Genomic DNA, 18,726 nt, shown 5'->3' on the forward strand with positions numbered 1-18,726 from the left:
GTAATGTCACCTCACTGGGGACACAGATCTGTCCACGTGTCCCACTTCATGCACAGCACGCAGGGGTGGTGCAGCTCATTTCCTTCCCACTGAATGTCTCTGGCTGCATTTTATTGCTGCCCCTCCACCTGAAGCATTTGCAAAAGCATGAGTGGTTTAGGAAGCTGTCTGCCCTAAGGCAGGTGAACCCATTTCACCCGGAGATCAGGAAGCAATAAAGATGGTTATCTCCAAACTGCCTTGTGAGACAGGCACAGGAACATGTTTCTTTCAACAGAAAGGTATAACCCTGTCTAGAGAGTGATGCTGTGCTGGTTTTGGCTGGGATAGAGTTAATTTTCTTCATAGAAGCTAGTATGAGGCTACATTTTGGATTTGAGATGAAAACAATGATGATAACAGAGGGAGGTTTTAGTTCTTGCTGAGCAGTGCTTACACAGAGTCAAGGCCTTTTCTGCTTCTCCCCCCACCCCACCAGCGAGCAGCTGGGGGTGCACAAGGAGTTGGGAGGGGACACGGCTGGGACAGCTGACCCCAACTGACCAAAGGGATATCCCACACTGTATGGTGTCATGCTCAGCATATAAATCTGGGGGAAGAAGAAGGAAGGGGGGGACGTTTGGAGTGATGGCGTTTGTCTTCCTAAGTAACCGTTACACATGATGGAGCCCTGCTTTCCTGGAGATGGCTGAACACCTGCCTGCTGATGGGAAGGAGTGAATGAATGCCTTGTTTTGCTTTGCTTGTGTGCACGGCTTTTGCTTTCCCTATTAAACTGTCTTTATCTCAACCCATGAGTTTTCTCACTTTTACTCTTCAGATTCATCCCACGGGGGGGAGGGGGAGTGCGAGTGGCTGCGTGGTGCTTAGTTGCCAGCTGGGGTTAAACCACGACAGATACTTTCATTAGCTGGCTTTACTCAGCTTGACACTCAAGCTCAGTTAATAGCCCATAAAAAGTAAGCAGAACAGGGAGCTTTCAGCTACAGGGTCAGGTTTTCAGCTGGTATTTGACACTCGAAACATGTAGGTAACAATCAAGCTGTGCTAACTTCCAGCAGCTAAAAATTTGACCTTAACAACGTCTTTTTAGGACTTTTTGCTGTTTCTTGTATGGACAGTACTCTTTAGCTGATGGTGTATGAACTGCAATTAGGTCTTTCTTGCTTACAGTTGGTGGGAATTTGGACTGGACATGTTTTAGACCTTGGCTACTGTAGAGAACTGCTAATGTAAACCAACAAGATGTCTCAAACAGCCTGGTGCTAAAACCACAATGCAGAGCGACGGTCGCTAGGACCCAGGACCGGACAGTACCTGGAGTGAGGGTGAGGGAGGGAGCCCTGTGGAGACAGGGCCAGGGTGGCCTTGCCTCGGCCCCATTCCCCGTGGTCTGTGAAGCGTCTTATTCCCCCCCCACACCTACTGCCTGGGGGACAGTCCTGGTATCACTCCTCTTGGTTTTGACTGGTCGCTGATGTAATTTTCCAATTAGCAAAACTACTAACCACTTGTGCCTTGGGAAAGGAATTTGGGAGGGAGCTAAAAGATAGCAAACTGTGGAAAACTAACGGCTCTAACCTTGAAGAAGAGCTAACAAGCCAACAAAAGTGAACATCTTGGCACCAAAGACTGGACAGTGGCCAGAGAAGAAAAAACTGCAGAAAGTAGGTGAAAGGTAAATGTGGCGAGGGGAGATCACGACCACCGACTCAATTCAGGACCGAAAAGACTTGTCCCCCCACACCTGAAAGGAGCATGCGTGCTAATTTACATAGCAAGCGAGGCTAATTTAAATACAGTAAACCAATAGTGTACGAAATGTTAATCACTAACCAATATGTGTAAATTTAGGCGGGTTTATACTAATCATGTAGCCTGATAAATGCTCGTGCGTGCATGATTTGTGGAATTACTCTCACCGAGCACCCTGCGCAGAATTAACATCTCTATAAGAATCTTCTTCTTCCCTCACCGAATACCCTTGTTGGCAGGACCAACGCTGGATCCAGGACTGGTGATTCTCTCTCTCTCTCTCTCGGTGATTAAGTTGTTAAAGTTGTTAAATTGACGTCAAGTACTGCATGGCCTACCTTGATTTTCTGTAAAACTGCATAGCTGGGCTGAACATAACTGTGAGAGGGTGGGCGGGTGTCGAATATTGTACTCAATATTTGTCTTTATAGAAGCTTTCTATTAAAGCTGGTGTTTGTGTACGGACCTTGAGTGTTGGCCCACCTTAATCCACAATGAGAGGATTTGCGAATCTTTGACACTCCTCCCCCCTCCTCCCCAGGTGGGACGTGACAGCTACAGACTGTGAAAAGCTACTTCAGAACTTCAAGTCAGAAAAAGACAGTTTGGAAAAATCCCACCAGGCACTCATAAAAGTTCAGGGCTACATCTCATAAGCAACTTCAAGACTAGTTCACAGCCTTCGTCTGATTAAACCTACAGCCCTTTCCTTGGCACCATAACTCTATAGATCTGGGGAGATATATGTTGCAATAGGTATTTAAGCCTGCAGTAGTGTTCATGAAACAGAGCCTCTCTTTCTCTAGGGTAGTTCTTAGACTGGCTCACCTCACAGTGTGATTCCCAAATGTAGTCACTGAGGAATAAAGGGCAGTGTGCTGATCAGTTTAAAACCCACCAGGTAGTAGAGGTTGGTTTCCCACAGCAGCCCTATGGCTACAGCAATTCAGTTTGCCCCCATGGAGCGATGGGTCTTGGCTGCACAACGGCACGGCTGCAACCACAGGCACAGAAGTGGCACCAGACCTGGCCACACAGTTTAGCTTGTCCTACTGTGAGATGCAAGGGGGTATAGATCCAAATGCTCTTCCCCTGGGAAGGATTTTGGCCCAGTTCCTGCAGTTTTGAAACCTGGGATTCCTGCATTTTTGAAACCTGGGATAGCTCTGGGAATGGTCAGAAGCAGAGGCGTGAGCACCTGGAGGCCAGCCAGGGGTTGACCCTACGAGTCGAGGTACCAGGCGATACAGACAGATGCTAAGCAGAGTTTTCAGATGTGATGCTTCAGGAGACTGCAACCAGTTTCAGTAGGATTGAGTCACCCAGCCTGCCTGCACACCTCGCAACACTCCCAGGCACATAAATCATTTTGGAAACTGAGCCTAGAGTTTTAAAAATGAAGAGACATCACTGGTCCCAGTATCCAAAACTTGACAAGATCTACACATTAGAGTGGAGCTGGGCTGTTGGGCCAGCCTGGGAAAACTGCAGCAAGTAATAAAAATAATCACTTTTCCTGCCTTATAACTTTGATGAATCACCTTAATGTTGACTCTTGCTTAACCAGACATAATTAAGAACGGTGTGAATGTTACCTTTGAGGAATAAGGTGATAACTCAGTGTGTTTAAATTGAAAGAGTCAGCACAGTAATGAGTTTGAGTGCACATACATATGTGTTAATCGCATTATCGGCAGTGTCTGACTATGACATATGCTTCCTGAATTAGTTACGGGTTTCAGAGTAACAACAGAATCCTTACTCAATTACAGCAATAGTCCTGATGAGTTTGTTTTCATATTTGTTAATTTTCCCATGACAGTGTGTTTTGGAGAGTGCACATACGTTTTTAATGAATTGAAATTGCCTTGTATCTGATAAGCTATCTTTTCCCCAGATGTTGATATTACATAGAATCAGATTCTATTCCCTGAATTGAATTCAGCCTCCCCCAGTGTTTTGCCACTGACTTGTTTCCATTATATGATCCTGGCATGTTACCTAACTTAAAAAAAACCCAAAACCCTCCTCTCTGATTTTCAGTCTCCAGACAAGAATTGCCATGGGAAAGATATTTATAAAAGAGGCTTATTCATGCTGTACATACAAGTTAGGCTGCTTTCAAGCAAAGTGGATGATAAAGTGCATTGGATTGCAAGAGACACAAGTTTCACTCCTTCTTCTTCCACTGAACCACTAAGAAACCCTGGTCAAGTCACTTAGAGGACATTTCTCTACCCTAAGTTGAGACTCTGGCCTAAATGAGTTTCCCAGGCAATGGAAAGAGACAGCTGTCTCCAGAGAGTGATTCAGCTGATGCTAAAATGGGAGGGGGAGGAATTCATCGGCCACTGGAAGAGTCTCTCTGCCTCTAATTAACTATCACAACAAATAAGAGAAATAAGACAAACTAGCTGGGTGAGCTAGAATAGGTGGCAGAGCTATCATCTCACTTGCTTTTAACTTCAAGAGAATTACAGATGAGTCACACAGGTATGAGTGAAAAACAGATTTGGTCAAGTTTTAATGAAGGTATACCCTCATTCTGGCATTTGGTTTGATCCTACTGATAATTTAAGAAAAACAAAACCAAAAACAAACCAAAAAAACCCTTTGGTGTAAACTTGCTCCCAAACATCTTTGTTCCCAGCCAGATCTAGTTACAGGCTATGAAAATAAGTCTTACTATTACAGGATGCATAAAGTAAAATTTGACTGCACAAGCTCTGACTGATTACTGCATGAACAAATTAAGAGAAAAGACGAGATGGGAGGGAAAAGACTTATTCAAAAACATTTTTAACTAACAAACGTGGCAAGAACTGAAATGTACAGCCCTATTCAACTCCCAGTTCAGCTGCCTAACACTCTCAGCACCTATTGTAATCTCAGGCACTGTGGGAGTATCCTGCCCAGCCTCTAGAGCCTCTGCTGCTTCTCATGAATCCTGTGTCATCTCTGGTAGCCACCCACAGATACCTGTGTAGCGCAGTGGCACCAGATGCCTGTATTCAGGCAACTGAATCCTGCCCTGGAGTCCCCTGGAGCTCATGGAAACCTGCTCTTTGAGTTAAATGGGGACTATTTAAGGACTATCTAAGCATTCTGGCATACTCAGATTTCTACAAACTTTTAGCAAGTTGCAAGTATCTGTGGGAACATAGTAAGTATTTTAAGCAGTAGAAGAAATTCACTGTGCCAAAGGAAGAGGGAAGCATCTGGGCCCTGAAGCAGATTGTGAAATTTGACTTAAAGCTGAATTAAGTCTAGCATTGAGGTTGAAAGTTGTGCAAATCTCCCAACATTTTGGGCCAAAATGATGGCAATAGGTATTGCAAAACTATCTCTAATTGACACTCTGATAAATTGTTAAATCTTTCCCTAAGCTCAGATGCATATAGTACGGTCCAGGTGGAATACACCAAATTAGGTCAGAGCCTCTAATTCTATGCATCTCTCTAGCACATTTAAGACACTGATCAGCCTAAGCATAGATAAGCCTATCATTACTAACAGAAGTTGGCTAGACTTCAACATTTGTCATATTCTCTACAGGACGACTAATAAAGCCAAATTCCATTATGGGATTCAAATACATTCATATTCACCAGGTAAACAAACATTTTGCATGTAGGGCTTGGTGCAACATTCTAATTTTCATTCAAGTTATCATTAAAAAATATGAATGAGGTTGCTGAAAATTAGAATTTTCATCCTAAGAAAAACAATTCTAAATTTCTTTTCAGGCTGCACTGGTGCCAAATATTTCACTCTGACAAAGTTGAATGTTATTGATTTGATTTTGCTATTACTGAGCAGGAAAAGTCAATATGAGAGTCAAAGGAAAGCTGTTAACTTATTTTTTAAGTGCTTCATCAAATAGATACATTTCTGCTGAATACCAAATTCCACTGAATCAACACAAGTAACTTAACAAATATCGTCTCAGGTTTAAGACATATATATTATCAGGTAACAAGCCACCTTCAGAAGAGCAGGCACACTCATCACCTCTTGACATTAGCCCATTTACTGTGAGCTTGTAAACAGGGTGCATCTAAATTGGTGATTTAAATTGCAGCAGGCATTCTTGCAGGTGTCACTTTACCTTGTACCCACATTTGGAGCTGGGCAGCAAACATTTACACCTGACACGGGTGAAATTAAGTCCTTTTCTCTAAGTGGAACCAAGGCCAAAGTTGCACACCATGGCACTGGGTAGAGCAGCCCTCTTGGAGTGTGGGTTCATGGTACCTCCTTTAGGAGAAAACATGAGGTCTTCCTCATAACAACCTTCATTAGAGAGAGGGTCGAACATTTCTGGAAAGGCCATGCAGCACGACGGCAGTATGCAGACATCACCTGTTAGCTGGCCAATGCCAGATTCCCAAGAAGAAGCAATCAGTGCCATACAAAATATTCAAAATGGCTCTTTTTAAGAGAGTGATGTTCACCATCTTATAATGGGAGTAAACTGGGTTTCAGAAGCTGTCTGCCCATCACTACCTTTCTTTTGTCCAGCTGGCTGAAGCTTTCTGGATCAGAGGACACACCAAGATGTGTAGCTTGCCTTGACCTCTTCTGTTTTGGACACAGGTTTGAGACAGCTCTGAAGCACCTGTGACCACTGCCAGAACAATGGATGGCCATGACAAGACCTCTGTAATAAAGACAACCTAATCCCAAAAGAATTTAGAATTTAGTAGTTTCTGTCAGCATCCACAGTAAACTCATAATTCCAACAAAACCATATGTTGATTATTTACCCTTCTTTCCCATTGTAACACATCTGCATTCCTAAAACAGGTGACAGCTAGACAGGGAGTAAGGGAGTTAGCTTCAAATGCTACTGAAATTAGCACTTGCAAACATATTCCAACATTAATATTAACAACAGCAATTTCAGTTTTGATGGACCTTTAATTTCCAGTTCTATTTAAGCTCCATCATTATGTATTTGTTGAGTGATTTCTTCTATTGCAAGCACTTTGGGGTAGTACTCACCCATGCCTTTTTGTAATATATTTGGAGTTTCTCTGTTACCAGAAACAACATAAGCCATTTTGTTCAAGCACTTTGATCTCATCTTGCGTTTTGCATCTATAAAACGTGATTGTAATAAATTGACTGAAAGATGCATGTGCAAAGCATATAACTTCGCAGAGGTCATAAAGTCGGAAGGGATCCATATGTCGTCTTTCTATGCCTATACAATGCACAGACTTCAGGCATAACGAGTGCTGGATTAAATCAGTACTTGCATATCTCTTGGTCAGGTCAGTGGAATAATAAGGGGAAAAACAGCAAACCATTTGTTGGTCACCATTTGTTGCTTTGTGTGTTAAGGCCAGAAAGCCATGGTGGGAAGATCAGAGTGCCTTCAGCCTCAGCTTGGATGCACTAATTCCTCAAGACAATACATTTAATTTTAAGTGCAAATCCATTGTTTCTCTGGCATGCAACATACAATTAAATCGTACTCACCCAGGTGGGACATTTGCTTGCCATAGGTTCCTGAAAACAACCTGTCTTTCTTCCCCTAGCGTGTCTTGCAGGAAAATTACATTTTTACTTAGGGATTTATCTTCGTGAACCTCAAAAAAACATCCTCGACAGGCCAAAAGTGAGTAAAAGGCTGAATTTCTTTCTGAATTTTCTTTGTTTAGCAGGACACACCAGCATCACATAGCTCTTTTGAAAATGAAGAGTTCTATAAAAACAGGGTGTTTGTTGTGAAGTTTCAATTCCCCCAGCTCAAGTAATGTTTCTTATTGCTTCCTGAAATACCCTCTGTCCCAAAGATGTCTTACACTATTACACTGAGATTCCTTAAAGTCTGCCAGATCTAAAAAATCCTGGGCTTAATAGAAATACCAGCTCATCGCATATTAGTCTCTCTCTCCCCATTAGCATTGCATCCATAGTTGAAAAACTTCCAGTCTTTCCCTTTTCTTTCCAGGACAACAGATTTCCTCCTGGTCCTGTACACATACCTCTCTCTTATAGAGTCTCATTTTACCAAAAGCTCTGGGTATAAGGGTGACTTGCATTTTGCCTTATCCTCCTTATAAGGTGCACTGTCAACTGCAATGACAAATTGAAACCAGCCTATGTGATTTCATGCCACCGTTATCATACTATAAATTATTAAATGTCACAGGAAAACATACAGTGAGTAAAAGTCACAAAGCAAGCCCTTGCAACGGACATATGTATGACAGCAAAATGCATCTCTCTCTCTTGGGAAGTGGCTGATCAAGGAGAGACCTACAGATTTCAGGACTGGACTTCAAGACCTCATCTGTCCTAATTCTACCTCAATTACATGGTATTAAACTACACATTCCAATAGCATCACTACTGCCGCTGAAATGGCAAGAAACCAACTCAACAGTGCAAAAGGACAAGTATCTGAGAGAGAAACAGCTTTTAGAGCATGAACAAAACACCACATAGACCCATCACAGCCACAGTCCAGGGAAAAAAATAGCATTATGAAAGATAACCGTTAAACAGCACTATAAAGAATGTCATAGGGCATTGTTCAGCTCCTTTCTACATCCAGTGTTTTCACAGAGTTCTGGCACACAGATGCTAAGAAAGAATGGAGCACCAATTTTTGTGTGCAATAAGAGAGTGCAGGGAATTTGGGAGCGACAGTACTGAGATGCACAAAAAATCAATCCGAGAACTGAATGCAATTCAGCTCACTGTCACTGTTTAGATGCTTAAGCTTTCACTTGAATAAGCACAGAGCTGCCTTGCTCATGTCCTCTTTTTTCCCCCTTAGGTGGAAGGTGATGCCATGCGAATGGCTACTTGTATGAGAGCTGGCCCAGAAGCACTCAAGTGAGTTCAGACTTAAATTTACCATGTGTTGACCATAGAGCTGCTAAAAGGTATTCCTGACCCTCAAGTGGTCCTTATTCAGTCCTTTCAAATCCCAGCTTAAGGGGATTTTAGGCATCTAGATTACAGAGAGGTGTTTGATCCATTTCCTCTTTATCACCATTTCACTCCTAAAGATCTTACAGTGCAAATCAGGATGCACTAACTCGTATTTGGGCTCTGGTTGTATTGACTGTAATGGAATTGCACTCACTGAAACCTATAGACCTGTTCAGCTCACCCTAAATTAGATCTTTAATTCTGCTCAGCTGAACTGATCTCTAGGCTCCGTGGACTGCATTGACCCGATTTTTCTTGACCACAAAACCAGCTCAGACAGTCAGATGTCCAAATCTCAAACTGAGCCTTGCCTTTAAAATCAAGTAGTAGATCTGGAGGTCAGATCTGCTTTGGTCCCCAAGCAGAGGGACATATGCTGACCAGCTGAACTATGCAACTATTTCTCTAATGTCCATTGGGCTTTGGAGACAGGCAACGATTCTGCATCACTCACGGAGGCAGGGGGGGAAGTGAGATGGATGGGCTAGGTATCCTCAGACTGCATTTAACTCACCTGAGTTGACCTGAGTTCAATACAAAGAAGAGGTGAGATTTGCCCAGTTATACCAAGAGTCCACATTCTCCATCTTCCTAGATTTCTTCCTAGGTCAAGATTTCAATCAGGAAGTGTTACGCAGAAGGCGCATGCATGTCTTCTTCCCCACCTATGTGTTGCATCAGACACGATCTCATAAGCGTTAACTACACCTTGGCACAGCTCTGCTCATTTCAGGATCAGTTCTTTGCATATGAAAGAGCAGGACTGATGGCATCCAGGGAGGCAGAACCTCCAGGGTAAAAAGGCAGCTCAACAACAGGTTGCTGGGCTGCAGTTGCAAACACTGGCATGAATGGTTCAGCTCTTGTCCCTGTATAGGTGTCTTGTGCCATTTGGCATGCTCTAGAGCATCTCTTCCAACTTCCAGAACAGGACAGATCTACCTAGCATATCTGTCAACCCAGGAGGAAAGTAATGACTACCTAAGGCTCATCAAGTGGCATTAGATGTCTAAGTAGTATCTGATGGCATGGCACAGCTCTAAGTATCTGTCCAAATCCTGTGGAAGGCACCTGTACCCTTTTCTAGCTCTGTCCCTCAGTGTTCATCATAGGGAGTCTGTAATTGAGTTTGGAAGGAAAGTGAAATGCACTGCCAGCCTTAGCTATAAGGGTATTCACTCCTCGTGGTAGTTAATGGCATCTGGGCACTTCAGTCCCTCCTGCAGAGCCACTGCCTTATGTCATTTGCTGTGCAGAAATGACCCAGGGAGCTCTGCAAGGGGGAAATGGACTAAGGGGGAGATGATCAGTACAAAACCAGGCTCCTCCAGGGACAGATTCTCTCCCTGTGCCACATCCCCCAAACTAGACCCAACCATGGCACTCAAGCAACTGTCCTTGGTGATAACAGGAAAGAGGGGACCAGCAGAGGGTCCCCTGACAGACCTCTGGGATGGCACAATTCGCACCGTGATGCTGTTCAAAATAGTCCTGAGACTGGTGTTTTTCTAGACGCTTCACAATAAATAACCATTTATACTATTGGGTAGGGGCTGATGGGAAATGTAAAGGTTTGAACAGCAGATTTGTCACAGGGACCAGAGTATATTCCTGTCCAGTTTGTTTGAATGGTGCTAGTTATTAATAATTAGCTACAAAAAACCAAGTATTTAGTGCCTTTTATATAAACATCCATGTTATTACTTGATTTCTTTGAAGACTGCAAGGTTCCTAGCAGAAAAAACAGGACAGCTTCAGGTTGTAAAATTCCTTGATATTCCTGTGGGATGCAGGCAGAGTGACATATGAGCTGGCAATGGGAAAAACATTGACTTGTTGGAGCGAGTCCACAGGAGGGCCATGAAAATGATCAGAGGGATGGAACATCTCTCCTATGAAAAAAGGCTGAGACAGTTGGGGTTGTTCAGCCTGGGGAAGAGCAGGATGCAGGGAGACCTTACGGCAGCCTTGAGGACTTAAAGGGGGCCTACAGGAAAGATGAGGAGAGACACTTTAGCAGGGAGTGTAATGATAGGATGAGGGGTAATAATTTTAAACTGAAAGTGGGTAGATTTAGATTAGATATTAGGAAGAATTTCTTTACTGTGAAGGTGGTGAGGCACTGGCACAATTTGCCCAGAGAAGGTGTGGATGCCCCCTCCCTGGAAGTAAGTGTTCATGGCCAGGCTGGATGAGGCTTTGAGCAACCTGATCTGGTGGAAGGTGTCCCTGCCTATGGCAGGGGGACTGGAACTAGATGGTCTTTAAGGTCTCTTCCAACCCAAACCATTCTATGATTCTATTATACTCTGACATCCTTCCCAGAGTTATTACGGACTCTGGGGCTTGAGCTGAGCCCTGCCATACTGCGGCGGGGAAAGGCTCTCCTGCAGCAATCAGGCTGACTAGATCACGGTGTGGCACTCCTGGAAGGGCCAGGAACAGAACAAAGCCATCAGCAGCCACTTGCTTTGCTTGTGTGAAGTCCTGCGCTTTTGTTGCTGCCTGCCAATCTCTAAAATTGGCTAGTGACATGACAGAGCACTGTGTGAGTAAGAGGACAAAGCTGCTGTCTTTGCCTGCAAGAGCTGAACTTCCATCTCAGAGAGAGAACAGCTGGGACGAGGCAAAGCACTGTTTAAAAATGCATTACAAAATCAATTAAAGAGAAGACTCCAAACCAATCAGTCCTTGAAGTATCTCAGCACTGTGAGTGCTTTGACAGATTCAGTTCTTTGGATTGCAGCATCCACTGGCAACAGCTGATGATGAAGCAAGGAACAATAACAGAGAAGATGCCTGAATGTAGCTAACGTTGCCTCAGCAGTGATCCTGCATGACATCTTGCTACCTTTGCTTTAGCAAGCAAAGACACTCTAAGTTTGATGGGGCCATCAAAAAGCCCAGGTCTCACTGGAGATGTCCTGCTTTTCTTCCTGGACTTTTTGACTGAGTGGAATTTGAGGTTTTATTACACCTGTGGATTTGTTGATGCTCAGTCTGAGGCTGCTGTACATTGAGAAATGTTCGCTTTATCTACACCAGGTGAGAATTAAGACCAATACTTTCTGAAAATGTCAGACTTCCTACATTATACACAGTGACAACAGACCGACACATTGGTCTGCCTACAAACGCTCAAGTTGACAACAACCCAGTGGATTTAACACACCAGACTAGGAGTTAACTCCTGTATCTAACGCAGATTTTTCTGTGAGACCCCGTGAGACCTCACTTCATCTTTGTGTGTCCTGTCTCTTGACACAAGTAACACCGTATCTGTTGCCTGAACCATCCGGAAATAGTTGTTAACCCTCCGTGTTGTCCAGAATATAATTTTCGTGAACTGTTAAACACGTTACTGTAGTGGATTAATAAGTAATAATATGAAATATTCAAACTTCACTGGACTTCACTTTTCAAAGTTAAAAGCAGGAAGTCTGGAACATATAAGTTATACTCACCTGGTTTTGGTGTTGCCATTTTCTTTGATTTTTAGCACAAAAAAATTATTAGAATTTCCTTTAGAGACAGACTTCCAAAAAGTAGCGTTAATAAGAAGCATGAACTTTCTGTTGAGCTTAACTCCAGTTCCTTGCAAACCTGTTGAATAGTCCAGGTTTGCTTCAAATTGGATGCAGATTTCTCAGGAAAGGTCATGAACCTTGATCATACCTTTATAACCATCTCAGCTTTAGAAAGACTTCTGGGGAAAATTAAGTGCCTAAAGGCTAAACAACATCCTGTTTTAGAGCTCCCATGTTAAGGTCATATTTATAGGGTACAAATTAGCTTTGTCTGTTAGTAGCTCTCTGACCTTTAAGCCTTCAATGTAAAATCCTGTAGTTTTTGGCTTAAAGTAAATTAAAAAAACACAAGCCAAGTAGTTAATCAGATAAAATGATATAGCAGCAACGGCACACAGATGTTGTTATGTTCCTGCGAAGACTGTCCTCTGTAACCTCCAAGCTGTCTATTCTACTCATTCTCCAAGAACTGCATTATATTTAACATTAAAATGAGAGCTTGTAGTGGCGGGCACCTTTGCCCATATGTTTCTCCTCTGAAGTGCTCAGTATTTTAGGAAACCAATAAAAATAACAGGGTGATAAGAGCCAAGTTTTTTCAGAAGGGACTAGTTATTTTGGATCTGTTCTAGGAGAACTGGCCTCTTCCCAACAAGGTGCACATAAAAGTCCACCATGTGTTGGCTTGTAACAATATACAGCCTTGCCTGTGCGTCTATAGAGTCAATAAAGCTGCTGGAACATACTGCAAAGAGCTTGGGGCCAAAGCTGTGCTTAATGTGCACCTCCTAAATGCTCCTCTTTGAAGTCTTTACATTTGATGCGTCTTTACAACTGCCTTTGGGCCTGATTCACTGAAATCACTCATAGCTTTTTCCATTTCCTCCATCCTCTTTTTAAGCTGTAAATACATGCGCCAGAATCTCCTTGGGGGATGGAGGGAATGATTTGGCCTTTTCTGAACTTTTACTGCCCTCTTACCTCCGCACTTGAAGGTGCCTGTGGCAGACACTTTGACTGCTGACTGAAGCTCTTGAGTGTTTCTGCTCCAGGCTGCAACCTTGAATGCTCCCAGCTTCGGTCCTTCTCTCTGGCTCCTCCCTAACCTCCTGATCCCGGCTCTACTGCTCCCCCATCACCTCACTGACTTCTTCCTACCCCTGGCCAAACTTGTCCTCTAAGCATCAAGAGGAGGAAAGCTGATGGAGAACATGGAGGTGATGACAGGGCCCATTTCTATATCCTAACCTCTCAGATATTCAAGCACAGCACCTGCGGGTGGCATCAACTGGCTCCCTGGATGCCTCTGGGGAGCAACAGGCATCATCAAGGGTGCCCTGCTTACTGTCCTCCTGCAATTCTCTTCAAACTCATGTTTGAGCCCTGGACCCTCACATCCCTTCCCTTTCTTCTTATTTGGTTGTGTCCATAATAACTTTTTCCTTCTGTCTCTTTTTCCCGGCACCAAAGTGCTTGATGACTAGCCCCCCCCCCCCCCCCCCATAGGAGAATGACAAAAGAATAAAATTTAGCTCTAACAGTGACAGGGAAAGAGCAGTTGCTTCAGGTGAAGTGCAATTCTTTGTGCAAGATTAATGTGTACCTCGTAATTTACTGAAGTGTTGCCACTTTATTGGCATATTAATTAAAACAAACAACGCAAAAATGATTGCTGAACAAGACATCCCTTCCTGTATCTGACCCCCCTGGGTAGTGACTGCAACCAATTAATTCTTGTGTGAGAAGGGAAGGGAAGGGAAGGGAAGGGAAGGGAAGGGAAGGGAAGGGAAGGGAAGGGAAGGGAAGGGAAGGGAAGGGAAGGGAAGGGAAGGGAAGGGAAGGGAAGGGAAGGGAAGGGAAGGGAAGGGAAGGGAAGGGAAGGGAAGGGAAGGGAAGGGAAGGGAAGGGAAGGGAAGGGAAGGGAAGGGAAGGGAAGGGAAGGGAAGGGGAAAGGAAAAAGGGAAGGAAAAAGAAAAGGAAAAAGGACAAAGGGAAAAGGAAACAGAAAAAGGACAAAGGAAAAAGGAAAAAGAAAAGGAAGTAGGAGACTCTAATAAAAAATTCCAAACTTCATTAGAGGAAAATTGAAGACTTGGTCTCACTTCTCAATATTCCGCATCCTTCCAAGAGCTATGTCACATATCATGAGGGTTTTTTTTTTTTTCAGGGCATTATTTGAGACCAGAAAGGTGTTTTAAAACAGGAATTCTTGACCTTTACTGATTAAGAGAGCCCTAGTTATCTCCCAGAGGACATATAATTGGAAATCCAGGACTAGGCCACAAAGCACAGCCTAAAAACATGCTGTTTCAATACAGAGAAAGGACTGGAGTGTCAGACAAAAAGCAGCAAACAGGGCAATCACTCTCTCCAAGGAAGAGTAGCCAGATATTTCAAATAGCTTTCAGCAGCAACTTACCTCTCTGTTTCCTCTGCATGGATCACTGGAGCTTTTTTCTGAACAAGCCCCTCCAGCTATAATGGGTTGTGTGCTAGGTCTCACCAACATTCAAACATCTGGAAGTTGCTGTAACCAGCTGAACCTTCATACTGAAGTTCCAACAAACACTGTGGTACCTACTCCAGTGTACATGTAACTTGCTATGGCCAGCATCAAAGAGCAGACACTTTAGGCTCCATGACCTGAAGCGGGTTACATTTGACAGAGGGAGTCATTCCCAGGGGTCCTTCAGGGGAGCAGAAGTGCACTTGAGTGGATAGCTCCAAATACATGATTTACCTACAGGAGTTTAGGACCCAACCTCAGTACAAAGAACCTTATCTAAAGGCCACTGGAGTCACTGAAAAGACTCTGACCTGGACCACAGTTGTCAGAAGTCAGGCAAAAGAGAGAATGCTGCAGCACTAAAGATTGCTTATTTTTATTTCTGACATGCTCCCATCTTGCTGCTTCAATTAACACTATTTTCTTCCCCCTTTCTTGTCTTCTTTTAGCATAAAAATGAGTCTGCTAGACAATGCATTCACAAGTTAACACAGCGCAACAGACTGCGACTACATTAAGAGCTACTAACAGGAAGGTTTTATATCTAAGCTCTAGGGAAAGAGTAATGAAATAGAAGCATAGAGCTCACCACTGCTGTGAAGCTGAGCAGCTTCAGCTATAAAAAGAATCCTTTTACACAGATATATAAAATGAAATACAGTCTGAAAGCCTCTCTGCTTGGAGAGAAGCATTAAGCAGCACATAAGCACCAAGCTGATGAGAGAGCACCTGGATTGGACGTGTACAGAAGAAAGGTGGTTAAAAGCTACGTCTACGGTGTACCTCCTAAAACCAGCCCTGCAGAGGGTGCACACAGGCACGATGGAGCCAAGGTGATTTATCTTGCCAAGCGGGGTCCCATTCTGGCTTGCTCCATGTGGCCAGGTGCTTCACACATGGCTTTCCCCATGTGTAAGTCTGGAAGCTGTTTTAGGGTATCACAGGATGAAATGTGATCAGATAACTGTTACTGCACTCCTTCAAGCAATTTTAATGAACTATGGAAGCTCTTTGTACAGGCTACAGCTACAGCAGTGGTGACATTGCCCAAAACACCCATGTTGCCTTAGGATCCTGGGCCAGGACTGAAAATAGGGCTTGAAGTGCAAAGGCTCTGTAATGTGAAGGCCAGAAAGGATTTGCCACCCATCACCTCTGAGCTTCTGTCATTTCACTGCTACCCTTGGTGAAAGCCCAGCAACTTCTGGTAACAGTATTTCTCACAGGGACGATTTGGAGTTTGTTTTGAGACATCAAGAGTTCAGTCCCTCATCTCCTTGGCTGCAGTGATAGTTATTTCTGTTAAAAACACAGGTCTTGTTGCCTGAGTTTCCCTTTGCCATCTAACACTGGTTCTTGCTATGCTGCTGTTAGCTTAAATAGCCTCTTAACTACTTTGCCATTTATTGTGGAGCGTGTACTTCTGGGGTGCAATCAGGTCACCTCTCAATCATCTTTCTGACAAACTGAAGAGACTGAGCTGATTAAATCACTTATCAAAAGTGTTTTCCTCAGCCCTCAAATAATTTTATGTGTTGCTTCTCCTCCCTGATTAGTTTATCCATATCCTGACACGGAAAGATACCAGTGTGGGTTGTCCAATGCTCCCAGCTAAGGTCTTTTTTTAACCAACTGCTCCTCTCCCAATACACCTAAAAGGTTGATCAGACACCTTCTGCAATACACACCCAGCTCCCAGCCTGTGACTACCAGTGCGCACTGAACTGCTCAGACTTACAGCCACAAGATCATCTTCAGAGTCAGTGTTTTCAAAACACTATCATCTATTCTTCAAGAATAATCCACATTCCTAGAGGCAGCAGATTGCATTTCTCTGTAATAAAAAGACCATTTGCACAGGTCTAGCTGACAAGCAGTCAAAATTGCCCTCTCTAAATGTCTTGTCTTCATTATTATTTATAGGTGCTTCATCATTTTGACACCCACAAATTTTATCAGCTGTGATTGCATATTTACTTTTGGATCATTAATGACACTGTTGACTAGTGCTGGGCTCAGTGCCAATCTTGTAAAATGCCAGTAAAGCATCTTAAAAAGTCGTTTCATTAGCTGTAGGAATGCTGTTTCCCTTGTTCTTAATCACTTGAAAGTGCTTCTACAGAAAAGCATATCTAATCATATAATCTATTGCTCATTATTGTCCAAAATATTGCTCAATACTAATTAAAAGCATTTGAAAGATGCTTTGGTATATTTATGCACAAAGCTTTCCAATTTTCCTTGATCAAGTGTCCGACAAGATCTATGTTCAATAAAGTCACGCTGACAAACATTATAATTGCATTGCTATCCTCTGTGTCTTCACTAATCAAATCCCTTATCAGCTTTTCCATAATTCTGCCCAGGGCTAGAATCCAATAAACTGGCATGTAGTTAACTGGATTATCTGATACTTAAACATCTAAAATTAGTTTCTTGCTGAGTGCTCAAAAATGCTACGACACATCCCATTGAATCCAGAAAAGATGAAATGCCTAAACATTTCCAATTGTTAATCCACTTTCGAAAACGCGACGTAGGGCTCCAACAGAGGGGCTCTGGCAGATTTAGCTGCAGTGAAGCTGGCGAGGTTGAATAAAAGGTGCTCCTCAGCTACTTAAGCACCTTAACACAAACCTAACTTTGTTTAGCTATCTATATGATTATATGGCCTGCTCATCACCATAGCAACCAAAATACTATAAGAATAAGACTATCACTAAAGTAACTGCATTTGGAATGAATCTTTCATCTATAAATGTCTCTGCTTAGCTCTGCATTAATCCTCACAGCTACTCACTTCACACCAAAGTTGCAAGCTCAAGTAAGCACAAATGTGTGAACTCATAACCATGATGGAGATTTCAAGAAATATCTGAAGCTTACTGCTTGAACTTATGGATGAGTTAGCCTGCTTCTTGCACTGTGAACAGTTTTGTTTCACAGCTTTAGGGAGCTCTGCTCACAACTCAAGACTTACTCTCTCATGAGAACAGAAACACTTCTTGGGAAATTAAAAGTATCTGTGACCTCCTTTCTCTGTTGGTTTTTTTTTGTTGGTGTGTGTGTTTTTTGTTTTTTGGTTTTTTAACAGGAAAAGTTTCAGATCTGTAGATAAGGTCCAGATCTAGAGACAGTCAAAACCAGCATTATAGTACTAAAACTGAATTTTGCTCTCCTTAAATCCATGGTTTTCTGCTCCTCTTAGGGTCCTGAACTCTACTATTTCATGGTCACTACTGCCAAGGATGTCATAGATTGTACGCATGGCTCAAGACCTGAGGACGGCATATCTTCACAAGACGTTCTCCCAAAAACCCAGACAAAAACGAAGAGCAGCTAAAATCCAACCACAAGGCTTAGGAAAAAAACAAGAGAAAAAATCTGTGGAACATACTGTTTCTAAACTCCCTACTTCAAATTGAAGCCAGTGGAGTTTTTAATGTGGCCTTTAGCTAATTAAAGAGGAAAGTGCAAAAATCCATAGACAACTTTTCAGTAACTCTAAAGAAAGGCAAACAGCACACACACCACTGCAGTCACAGCAAGGATGAGAATCTTCATCCGGGAAAGGTTCAGAGATTACATGCGTTTTAGGTACTACGCTCCTCTCTAGTATACATTAAGAAACACACTTGCTGCTACATAAACAGGCAAAACTGAAAGTCATCCTCCCAGCTATCCTCCAGTCTAGACACAGATGGCTCACCCACATCCACCATGAAGAGAAGACAAATCCTTAGCTGAGCCAAGACAATGTTTAACTGTGAGTTCTCAGTCAAGGTATTTTCATGGTAGAGAGAAAGTATTTGGAACTCAATTTCTGATATCTGTAAAATGTGGATAAAGAGACTTACACAGTGCAACAAATCTCAGAGGGTTAGGCAAGCTTTGTGCCATGCCCTGAAGACACCACGCTCTATACTTGAAAGCTTATTGCGTATAATCTTTGATCCTGTTTTTAGTACCATTTCAGCTAGCAGTTGTATA

At 43.0% G+C, this 18,726-nt stretch overlaps 1 long non-coding RNA gene across 1 annotated transcript; it reads left to right on the forward strand.

The window, feature by feature from the left end:
- The first annotated feature begins 1,923 nt into the window (after window positions 1-1,923).
- Window positions 1,924-18,483, forward strand: LOC148057691 (uncharacterized). The gene is made up of 3 exons (XR_015706468.1): window positions 1,924-2,041; window positions 8,546-8,604; window positions 17,945-18,483. It is a non-coding gene; the product is annotated as an uncharacterized LOC148057691 (long non-coding RNA).
- The last annotated feature ends 243 nt before the right edge of the window (window positions 18,484-18,726 follow it).

This window comes from Nipponia nippon, unplaced genomic scaffold, assembly GCF_047370975.1.
Source record: "Nipponia nippon isolate SJK-2023a ecotype South Korea unplaced genomic scaffold, ASM4737097v1 scaffold_1, whole genome shotgun sequence".
NCBI classification, from domain to species: Eukaryota; Metazoa; Chordata; class Aves; order Pelecaniformes; family Threskiornithidae; genus Nipponia; species Nipponia nippon.